Below are 12,344 nucleotides of genomic sequence, written 5' to 3'. Positions count from 1 at the left end.
CCGAAGGTGATTTATTACATGTGTAATTAAATGATGCAAGTGGTGTGTCTTTGTAAGATTTTCAGGGATGTTTGCGAATTAGGGAAAGGTACTTTGGCAGAGTATGGTGGGGGGAAAATGTCACTGCGCCTCCACAGCCCAAGCAAGTTTCTTTAATAATCTCAGATCCCCCAGTCCTGACCTGCTACCTCCTAAAGGTGCTACAGACTTTGGCCCAAACCACTTATGTCATGTGGCCTGCTGGTGGCCTCATAGAGTGGCCACAGAGATCTGGGAATCCAATTTTGTCCATCTACCAGAGGTTATCAACTGCCTGGAGACTGACTTATGCTAATAAAGCTCCCAGGAGATTGGCATCCCAAACCCAGTCTATTAACTCCTAGTGAAGAAAGGATCCTTCCGGTCACCAGTTACTGCCATCTTCTTTGTCATCTGTTTCTGCCATTTTAGCCCTGTCTTCCCAGGAGAGAGGTAATTGAGCCGAGGACGTAATATGGAATAAGTCTTAAGGAATATTCCACGGACCTACATTCCGTGTTCTCTCTCATGTCTAAGGCTGAATAATCACAAGATAGTCTCTCAGTCTTTGGGCTCACCTTGACTAGATTCCCTTATGTCCCCTTCTCCCTGACCTGGTCCCCTGCAGTGACCCACCTCAGCTTCCATACTTCCAGGCCCTGCCTACCTGAGACCACCTCTGCTCCCCTGGGATAGGGGTCATCTCTGAGGAAGGATGTGTGTGTGGTTGTGGCAGGTGGGACGGCACAGTGCAAGGCCATTACAAGGTGACTCTTACTATCTCTACTCTCTGTTTTTCTTTTAATTCTTTCTTACTGTTTCTACTTCCGGGGCCAATTCCCTGTACCCTCAAGAGTGGCAATCCCAGCCTTGAGGAGACACAGATGACACCTCATGACCAGGAGACTGCTCCATGAAAAACGTGTTGCTTTATTACCCATCTATGGAAGAAGACTCCCTATTTACCATCAGTGCCCTCGTTCCTAAAAGCCAGCCGATGACTCTGGCTGTGTCACAAGAGGCATTTGGTAAGATACAGATTGCCATGCCCCAATCTCCGTTCTCAGTGAGGGTCTAGAGTTGTACTTGTAAAAGGAGTAAAGGAATTCCTCACACGTTGGTCACCTGTTTCAGAATGTTTTTGCATCACTGCTGTCCTGTCACCAGTGGGTAATGGGGATTGGGGATCTCTTTTATTTCTTCTGTATGCTGCTTGTCTTTGCTTAAATCTTGTATGTGATGAACAGGTGTCATCTTACAAAGCTGTCTCTTTTTTTCTTCTTCAGATAAAAGTCTCCCCATATTATTCTTCTGATCAGCTGTGTTTGAAACCACTGCTGTAGACCTGTTGTCCCAGACCCAGAGCCCTCACTTTATGGATGAGAACATGGAGGCTTTGTGCATAAACTGGCTGACTAATATGGGGGGAGGGGTACCATGAAGGTTAAGTATGTAGACCACGCCCAATGCAGACTCCGTGCTCCTTGACCAGAGCCACTTATTTTAAGTCTCAGGGGCCTTAGTTCTGGGGTGTCTTCATAGAGCAACAAAAATCTAATGCCCACATGTGTGAAGTGCAGACCGCATTTCACCCAAATAATAGTGCCGAAGCTCTGGCACGAAAATGTCCGTGACGTCAGCCATCCTGCTGCTTCCACAGCTGACAGATTGAGGCCCCCAGAATGCCCAGGGGGCCCCACCTCTTCACTAGATCACTTCAACCTCCAATGCCTCAACTTCTCCGTCTGTAAGATGAGCATAATTCTGTTTGCACTTTCTCCTGTACAAACTTATTAGGCAAATCAAATAAAACAGTGTATGGAAGGGCTTTGGGAGAAAAAGCACAAAGCATTATATAATCTTAAGGTGGTCTCTTCATCACCAATATTATTGTATTACCCTGAAAGACTTTACCTTTCTGCTGAGTGGCTCCAAATAGAATCACTATGGGTAGAAGAAATACTTTATTCTATCATAACACAATGAAAGGCTTACTTTGGGCAGCAGGGGTAGGGTAGAGATGGGGGGAGTCGGGATTCCCATAGAAATATATCACTTCTAAATTTCCTGACTAAAGTAGCTCTAATGGCCCATTAGAAAATCATTTCACACCCTCTGCCCTTCAGTGGCCACTTTTCAGTGCCAGGAATTGTTTGGGTGAACAAGTTGGTACATGTAAGTCATAGGATGTTTTTCTGTCTGCTCAAAGGCAGGGATTGTCTTTCCTGCCTTTCCTGCTGCTCTGGGTAGTGAAAATGCTTCAGGATTTGTCATTTTGAGAATGGCAGGGTTTTTGACCTTGTGTTCCAGACTAGATTAAGAACCAGACAGATTTTAGTATCTGTAAAAATGTCTGCAATGGTTCCAACAGAGAGAGATCTCTAGAATGGATTAAGCTTTACTTTTCTTCCCAAGAAATAACACTGCTTGAGAATGAGGGAACTCAGTGTGTGGTCAGTTAACCTTAGTGATATTAAGCACCAACTATGTCTCTCTAGAGTTGCTGAAGGGAAACTTATGGACTTGGAGAGAGAAAGTATAAAGACAATGAAAATTGAAATAAAATTATTTGAAAGAAATTAATTCTAATGAAAGGAGTATGTGAACTAATGACATGACATGGATGGCATGTGCTTACTAGAGGATGCTTCCAGCTCTGAAATTTAACTTTATGAAAAATCCTAGGTTGGAATGGAAAGGAAAGAGTTCGTGAAAGAAGGCATTCTCTTTCTCTCTTTTTTTTTTTTTTTTTAAGTTTATTTATTTTGACAGGGAGAGAGAGAGAAAATGGGGGAGGGGTAGACACAGAGGGAGGGAGGGAGGGAGAGAGGGAGAGGGAGAGGGAGAGAGAGAGAGAGAGAGAGAGAGAGAGAGAGAGAAAGAGAATGAGAATCCCAGGCAGGCTCTGCACTGGCAGCACAGAGCCCCATGCAGCGCTCAAACCCACAAACCATGACCTGAGCCGAAATCAAGAGTCAGATGCTCAACCAACTGAGCCACCCAGGTGCCCTGAGAGAAGCCATTCTTAAATTGACCTTGATGCATAAGTAGGATCTATACAGGCAGAGAGAATGGAAGTGCCTTCCCAGGAGTGAAAGAGTAAAGTTTGGCGGAGGGGGGGCACAGGGTTTTGTGGGTTTGGGGGAGAAGTTATGTGCTAATAAGAAGACTGGGAGATGAGATTCACCCTGTAGACACTTGTAGGTTGATCAGATTTGGCCTGAGACAGAGGAGATTGAAAATACAACCAGACAGATTATTTAATGGTTCATATCACTCTCATTTGCTTAGAAACCCAAATGCCAGACTTCTGAGAATCTGCATTAGAATTACCTATGAAACTTTAGGGGGGGTAATGTGATGGCTTCTGCTCTACCACCCCCCAGCCCTGATTTAGTATTTCAGAACCTTGGAAATAATTAGGGGTAGTGGTAAAGGTAGAGATCCTAATTATTTTTAAGCTCTCCAGTGCAACCAATATTAGGGGCCATGTAGCTTTTAAAGAATTTCATCCTCATATATGATATAAGGATAATGTAAAATACCTCTTAAGTACCCCCTTCCCCAATTTATGTGATCCTATCAGAGTTTTGAAGTTATAAGTAATAGAAACCAAGTCTGGCTTATTTAGGTAGAAAAGAAATTTAGTGACAGAATGTTGGGTAGCTTACAGAAGCCAACAGAAGTGTTGAGGTCTGGGCTCAAGAGAATGGGCAAGAACCAAGTGGCCAAGAACACACCCAAGGTCATGGCACAGGAACAGTCTGCTTAGGACACCACCACTGCCACCACCATGGTTACTGGACTCCCGTGACTAGCCTTTATCTGTCCCTGTGTCCTATCACGTCCTTATGATCCAGAGTGCCAAGCAAGAGTCTCCTGGGGGCCAAATGTAAGTCATGTGCCTGTGGACTGGTTCTTGGGTATGGGGACAGATAATTAATGTCCCGTCCCCGCCACCCCTCATGTAATGGAAGCGTCTCCAAATCCAAAAGCTGATCAAATGTCAGGCAGATAGCTCCCTGACCAATGCAGGAAAAACGAACTAGAGAGTTTGTCTCCTCCTTCGTCATCTTTCCATGTGTCCACATTCTTTCCTTTCCCTTCCTTTCCTCTCCTCCTTCACTGCCTTTCCCAGATGCCCCATTTTTTCTTGGGCGTGGCATACCTGGTAAACCACCAAGCTCAGTGTGATTGGCTTACTGCTGGTCCTCTCTCTTTATGGAAGTCCTCCCACCCAGCCTACCACCAAATCCAAAACCCTACCTGCAGCTTCCCTGCCTCCGACGGCAGCCACTCCATCATGGGATTATAAAGCCAAATATCCTTTATCTTTTTCTCATGGGTCCTAATCCTATAACCCGTGTCACCTTGAAGTGGTTTATCCTTTTTTCATATAGCCATTCAGATATTTGTATATAAAACCATTCTATCCCTCATACACCCCCGCCCCCGCCTCTGCATTATCCTCTGCAGGATAAGTATCCTTAGTCCCTTCAGCTGCTCATCATAAGACAGGATTGTCATTTTTAAATGTTAATGCCTAAACTGAATCAAACTCTCTATGTGCAGTCTTATCTAGAAAAGGATTATCACCTTTTGATGCAGACAGTGTACTTCTCTTAATGCCAATATTGAAAATGCCAATATTGAAATGCCTTTAGTTGGTCTGTTATAAGACTAAGTTGACTGTCGATGAAAACCCATAGATTTGGATTGAAGCTATGTGGTACTCATTTAAAGTATCCTGTGGGATCAGATTCTAACCCAGGAGCCTGAGACCACCAACCTGGCACCAGCATTTAATACAGTTAACCTGATTCACTTGAGAGAACTTCCACATTGCTTTGTGGAAGGACTGAGAAGGTGAGTTTCAGGTGCTGCAAACGAAGAGCACAAATCAGCAAGACCCAGTATCTTACATCGTCCATTAGGTGGATCCTTCCCCTACAGAAGTAAATAAGTTGCTAATAGCTATTGATGGACGGAAGATGGTATCAGAAGACAGTTTGGCTTGCAAGATATTCTTCTTTATTAAGTTTATTGAGATAGAATTTGCTTACACTCTTTAGCATGATGAATTTTACCCAATTCCTAAAGGATTAGATGGAATGTACTTAAAGTACAAAATTGAGACATTATGCTAAAACATAAGAAAGAAACTGGAGGAAGACCTTTCCAGTTGTACCATTGTATAAATTATGACCAACATGAGTCATGTAAATTACCACCTCAGGCAAGAGGAGAACCATTCCATCACCCTGAAAAGTGTCCCCCTGTGGTCAAACCCTCCCCTCCCCCCATAGCTTCTGGCAACCGCTGATAACGTTCGCTGTCCCTGTTGTTTTGCCTTTTCCAGGATGTTATATAAATGGAATCCTACATTAAGTCTTAATTAAGCTACTTAAGTAGCCATTTAAGTCTTTCACTTAGGATAATAATGCATTTGAAGTTCATCCATGCTGTTAAATGTATCAGTAGCTCTTCCTTTTCATTGCTGAGTAGCATTCCCTTGTACAGATGTGTCAATCTATGATGCATCTATTCACTCCGTGAATGTGTTAAGTCAGAACAAGATCTGTGTAACATCTCATGAAAGGTTTTGTGCCCCTTCTCTCTTAGTCAAATGCAGCCTATCGGACAGAGAAATCGTTGCTCTTGCATGTGATCTCTGCCCTTAAGTCATGCTGGATTGTTATCTTTATAATATCTCCTGAAGCATAGAAAAAAAATATGAAAAATAGGCTAGACAGAGTATGTTTTCTTTTTCTTTGCCCGCAAGCATCAGCACAAGATTTTTGTCTATTTTAAATACAGATCTTATTTCTAGCTCTTATTACTCTTTGAAACAAGTTTAAACCCTTCTTATTTTTTTGTTTTTGTTTGTTTGTTTTTCTTTTTAAGGAAAAATATGCTCCACCTTCTCTAAAGGAAATCCATCAGTGTTTTAATATTACGACTTTTTAATTGAATTTTAATTATTATATAAATAGGGATGCCACAATTAAAATATATCTTTTAAAGTAGTGTTTTTAGTTTAAAATTGGACTTGTTCCACTAAATGTCTATGGTAATAATTTTGAGATATCTCTGCCAGGAGATATAGTATATCATAAAAACTGCACTCTAAAATTCAGGTTAGAATGGAGAAGGGAGAGGGTGATTTGAAATAATTATGTGATGGGAACGTCTGAATTTGTAACCTCTATATACCTTTGATTTATAATTTGGTAAAAATAACTTTTAAAGAAAACCTTCTTGGATTTCATAACCTCAGTTGAAAATTTGTGGGATGCTGATTACAGCATGGAGATTTATTCTAAAGATTCTAAGCTAAGGCTGGGTATGGTGAATTTGTTTGCTTTTTAATGGGGGCAATCTTAACTTTTTGCATCCTTAACTAAACAATTGTTCACATTATGTATCTATAATCACAGTTCTTGTACCTACAGCTCTACAGACAGTCCTTTAAGGATACTAGATCCTGCTGTCTTCCTTTCCTATCTGTAACTAAATGCAATTTCCATCAAAATTTGAAAAGAATTATTTTGGAACTTGAACAGATGAACTGGAACTCATCTGGAAGAGGGAAAAGTGAGTGATAGCTAAGAAATTTTTGGAAAAATAAGAACAATGAGGAAGGATGTGGGCTGCCTCACCAGAAAGCAAACTATACTTTAAAACTATAGTAATTCAAATAGTGTGGCACAGGAATTACCAAACAGACCAGGTGAACAAAGGAAGGAATCCCAAATAGGCCCATAAATATCAGGAAATTTGGTGTATGAAAAGGAGAGACTTTAAAAATGGAAGAAAAATTATGGTCTGCCTAGCGAATTTTATTGGAATAATTAGCTAAAACTTTTTATGGGAGACTGTGAGGTTAAGTCCTGCCTTAAAATAGATGACTAAATTCCAGATGGGATAAAAAGCTAAACATAAAAATGAAATCTGTGAAGGTATTAGAAGAAAAATAGAATATTATCTAGGGTGGGGAAGCCTCTTAAGTAAGGCCATAAATGCAGGAAGTTACAAAGAAGAAGATACAGGAAACTTATGGATGAGATAAAAGTCAAAGGTTATAGGAATGGTTTTGAGGATGATATGAAGGAGTGACTTTCACATCTCACTAACATCCCCACCATATGAGTTTTTGCAAGAATATATTCACAAATCACAGAAGTTTCTCAATGTGCTTACTACAGTGTGTAGACCATGGCACATGCATATAAATTATAGAGCTATTACTATTTCTAAACCCCTTTCCTCACTTACAGTGATTCATTTTTCAAAAATGTGGCTCCATGTTTAAATACATTTTTGTAAAATTCTCATGTTTTGAAAATCATTGCCTTGTTGTTGATACTCTGAATGCTGTTTTCTACCACTCTCATTACTTCTCAGTGCTGAGGATAAAGGATTCAGTTCTATTATTATATGCCTGACTGTTGGCTTGCAGTATGCTTGGGAATACACTACATTCTAGGGGAGGACATGGGAGAGACAGGGACAAGCGGATGTAAAAGAGGGACGCCTGAGTGTCTCAGTCAGTTAAGCATCTGACTGTTGATTTCAACTCAGGTCCTGATCTCACAGGTTGGGGGATCAAGTTCCACACTGGGTTCTGCACTGACAGCATGGAGTCTGCTTAGGATTCTCTCCTTCCCTCTCTCTCTGCCCCTCCCCTGCTCATGCTCTCAAAATAAATTAATAAACTTACAAAATAATTAAGAAAAAAAAAAGTTGCAAAAGAGCCATGAACCTGCTATAGGGTGCACACGGTCTTGTTGATCAACGTGACAAGCACATAAAAACAACCAAGGAGCAATTTGAGGAAGTTTCATCATCAAATGCCAAGTTGAATGTAATCAGCCCAAGGCTGGGCACTGGAGGTGTCTAAGTGTTTGGTGGAACTTCCAAAGGGGACCACCTCTTGAGGAGTTGGGAAGAGATGAATCGAGGAGCCCAACAGTGGTAGATAGACATTTCTGAAAATTTTCCTTGTCCTCTTGCTTTTTTGAAACAGGCATTTTTCTAGCTGAGCCTATACTCTGAGTTTGGGGTGGTTCAATGTGACACTCTAGAATGCTAGGTTAGGAAGTTGAGTTGCTTGCAGGGGCTGCAGTAGAACCAACTTTCTCTGAGCATGTGGGACTGGTATCTACTTCCCCAGCATTTTCAGCTTCGTCACGTGGGTTCTGATTCTTCCCCTTCTCCAATGGCAATTTTTATATGTGGTTAGTTGACTTGTCTCCATATGTAGCCCGGTGGGCTTGGATGTAGTCACTGTGAACATTTTTCAGGTATTGCTAAATATCATTTAATTCTCTTAGCAATCCATTTCAGATGAGGAAACTGAGGAAATAATAAATAAATTAAATAAATAAATAAATAAATCACTTTAAAGTCCTACAACTGGCAAGTGACAAAGTCTGGATTCAAACCTAGGACTGCCAGGCTCCAAAACCTGCATTCTATCCAATGGGCTGCTAGGTCTAACTCAGCCCATGCCCCAGTGAGCATCACATCCTCCCCGTGGCACAGGGAGAATTCTGGAAGATCTTCCCGGCTAGAGTCCAGCCGGTTCCAAACACAGCAGCTTTACCATCTCTTTCCCTCTGTACAGAAGGAGGAAGTTGCTCCGGACCAGGAGTCCAGATGGGCTCTGTGAAGCTCCATCGTCGTTATTCCTAAATTTTAGCACTTATAGACTGGTGACAGCCACATATTCCTTACCCACCTCACAAGTTCGTAGTGGTCGGATAGTGATGATGATAGTACTACTACTGACTTTCATAAGATGTAGAGTTACACCAAAGTAAGGCAGTAGTGATAATAGTGTGGAATGTGTAACCCCAGGGGCTCTGATTAGTCTTTTATCCCTCCACTGATACACTTTGCCTGACACTATTCTCTTGACCTTTCCTCCCACTCTCTCCTACATGAAGGCTGTGAGTAGCAAATCCAAACTTTACTGTATAAGGAATGGAAAACAGACCTGTTAGATGAAGGCATCCATTAGAAATGCGGGCCTGTCTTAAAGAAGCTATGGCTGGGGACTCCTCCCTTCGCAAGAACTTCTAGGTGAGGTCTGAGCAATGCAAATGACTGAAGTATTTAATTCTGTTATGTAACATGTGCTGTCCTTGCTTGGCTGACAAGATGGCAGCCCGTTGCTACTGCTACAGGAAAAGGAAGGAACTACTGCCGGGTTAAAACACATGTTCTGATGACCTGTCAGATGGCGTAGGGGAAAGGACAAAGAGGAAATCGAGCCTCTCCCAAAGTTTAGGGCCCTTTAGAAACCTGTGTGAAACATGAATAGTACACATTGACATCTTTATTGGGTTTGTTTGCTTTTTAAATACCCTCTGACGCATGTTTAGTGAGGAGAGAAGCTGATAGGACATATAATGCCTGTTGGCCCTGAGCCAGGGGGAAATCACCACTCAGTGGTTTGAGCTCTCTGAAACTCACCATACCACAAGACCCCACCCTTGGGCAGGAGGTCACACATTACAAACCTGTGACGGGGAAGTTACTAAGAATTGGCAAAGGTGTTCCGGAGGTCCTGTTGTTAAAGGTGATCATGGAGTCAACTTCAGTTGTCTTGCTAAAAATCAAAAAATAAAATAATTGCTTAAACATTTTCCCCTCTGAAATTATTTAAGAATCTCAGAGCAGATACTGAATGGGAAAATAGTTGGTGTTTCTGTGACTCAGTTACCCACATGACTTCATCTCGTGGATGATCAGCTCTAGCCACCCTAGTGGTTTTGTCCGTTGTATAGTCCTAAATCATTTCCCTTGCTTGGCAATATCTTTGTTGCTATGCGTTTAAAAAGTCGTGAAAGACAGGGCACCTGGATGGTTCAGTCAGTTGAGGATCCAACTTCGGCTCAGGTCACGATCTCCTGGTTTGTGAGTTCGAGCCCCGCATTGGGCTCCATCGCTGGCACCTTGGAGCCTGCAGCCTGCTTCCGATTCTGTGTCTCCCTCTCTCTCTGCCCCTCCCCCACTCACACTCTGTCTCTCTCTCAAAAATAAACATGAAAAAATTAAAAAAAAACAAATTAATGAGGAACATACAGTGATGGTTCTCCTAAAGATGATCTTCACCAGATCTTAGGTGCCATTAATCTGATCAAAATGTATACATAACATCTGTCTCTTGTTCTAGTCAATGTTGCTGCTGTTTATTGGAGTAAAGACTATTTACCCCGCAATGTATTGTGTGAGAAGAAATGATTATAAGTTGCAGCTGGAAATCTCTGTCATTCCTTTTCATCTAAATACGAAACATAATGATTTTTAAAATAAACCAGGACAGGGGCGCCTGGGTGGCGCAGTCGGTTAAGCGTACGACTTCAGGTCACGATCTCGCGGTCCGTGAGTTCGAGCCCCGCGTCAGGCTCTGGGCTGATGACTCAGAGCCTGGAGCCTGTTTCCGATTCTGTGTCTCCCTCTCTCTCTGCCCCTCCCCCGTTCATGCTCTGTCTCTCTCTGTCCCAAAAATAAATAAAAAACGTTGAAAAAAAAATTTTCTTTAATAAAATAAACCAGGACATTTTATACAATCCAAATGCAAAAATTCTAAAGATTCAAGAATTAAAACAGCAGGGTAATGTTTTTCCTGTTATTGATGCCATAAGTATCACATAGGTAATTTTTCCCTGTATTTTTAAAACATATTTTAAATATTTTTCAGTGATATATAGTATTTAAATTTGAGTCAATAGATCATCTTTGTTCTTACGGATTAATCTGAAGTAAATGAAACAGCATGCATTACTTGGGAAACAGGGAAATACATCTTGATATTTTGAAAGATTATACTAAAAGGGCTTTAAGTCACTTCAATAGCATATCTAATATATGTATTTAAAATCTTGTGGTTATATAACCATGAAAAACATGATGAAGTTATCTTAAGCAGGTCTTAGAGGCTTTACAAGATTGCATCTTACTGTGAAAGAAGTTCAAGAGTCAAAGTCATGGAAAAGCTGAAAGGGGTGGGGCGAGGCTGTATTCATTTTCTCTGAGTGATTTAAGAAAGTACCACAAACGCAATGGCTTCCAGCAGCAGAAACGTCTTTTCTCATGGTTCTGGAGATTAGCAATCCAAAATCAAGTTGGCAACAGAGATGGTTCCTCCCAGAGACTCTGAGGAAAGAAATGTCTCGGTCTGTCAGCCTTCATCTCTGTAGGAAATCCCGGGGATTTCTTGGCCTATAGTTGTATCACACCAATCTCCACCTCCAGCTACATACCACCACCTTCTCTGGGTCTCTGTGTGTTCTTTTCTGTCTCTTATAAGGACACTTTCTTTGGATTCAGAGACCACCCCGATACAGTGTAATCCTTAAATAATTACATGTGCAATGCAGAGGCCCTCTTTCCGTGTAACATCACATTCTGAGGCTCTAGGTAGGCGTGTATGGGGGAGGAGGGGTGCGGGGGGAGCCATTCAACCCAGAAGCTTTCCACTATGACATCTCCAGTGTGAGCGGAATTAGAATTCACGGTCAAATTCCAACCCAGAGCCTTGAACGTGATCTTAATTTCTGCCTGGACCTTCTCTCCTCATTCCAGACCCCATGCTTCAGCCTCCTCTCAGCCTAGCTGACTTCTGCTGGACCTCAGACCCCTGGTTCTTCCTGAAGGAAACCTTTCATGTTCACATCCATCCCCAAAGCAGGCCAGGCCCTCTTTTAGAAGTTTCTGAAGTAACCTGTGCTTCTGTTGGAACATTCTTCATATAATTAATATCATTTTAAAATTTATAGAATATAAATCCATATTATATGTTTTTATTTTACATATCAATATTTTTAAATATTTACCTAGTAGCTAATAAATTTTATTAAGATCTATTAATTTTTATCTTGCTGTTTTGTTATATAAAATTTTATTTCTGTGATAATATAGTATAATTTTTTTTTTAATTTTTTTTTCAACGTTTTTTTATTTATTTTTGGGACAGAGAGAGACAGAGCATGAACGGGGGAGGGGCAGAGAGAGAGGGAGACACAGAATCGGAAACAGGCTCCAGGCTCCGAGCCATCAGCCCAGAGCCTGACGCGGGGCTCGAACTCACGGACCGCGAGATTGTGACCTGGCTGAAATCAGACGCTTAACCGACTGCGCCACCCAGGCGCCCCTAGTATAATTTATAATATAAATGTTATATTAAAAATATAACCTGTTACATTATATCGATTATGTCAATGATATATAATGTCAATATAACATATATTAATATATAACAATGATATATAATGTCAATATAACGTTAACAATATGTTATATTATTGACATAATATAAT

At 41.3% G+C, this 12,344-nt stretch overlaps 1 protein-coding gene and 1 long non-coding RNA gene across 5 annotated transcripts in view; one reads left to right on the top strand and one right to left on the bottom strand.

Annotated features, from left to right (window-relative positions):
• The window catches only part of PDZD2 (PDZ domain containing 2), a 280,372-nt gene that overhangs the window by 149,283 nt on the left and 118,745 nt on the right, over positions 1-12,344 (top strand). The gene's annotated exons all lie outside the window — the stretch shown is intronic.
• On the bottom strand, positions 7,843-9,636 carry LOC122494950. Its single transcript, XR_006300298.1, has 2 exons — positions 9,543-9,636; positions 7,843-8,373 (listed from the first exon to the last, which is right to left on the bottom strand). It is a non-coding gene; the product is annotated as an uncharacterized LOC122494950 (long non-coding RNA).

Source organism: Prionailurus bengalensis, chromosome A1 (assembly GCF_016509475.1).
Source record: "Prionailurus bengalensis isolate Pbe53 chromosome A1, Fcat_Pben_1.1_paternal_pri, whole genome shotgun sequence".
NCBI classification, from domain to species: domain Eukaryota; kingdom Metazoa; phylum Chordata; class Mammalia; order Carnivora; family Felidae; genus Prionailurus; species Prionailurus bengalensis.
Note: the sequence above shows the minus strand (reverse complement) of the source record. Positions and strands in the feature narration are given on the sequence as shown.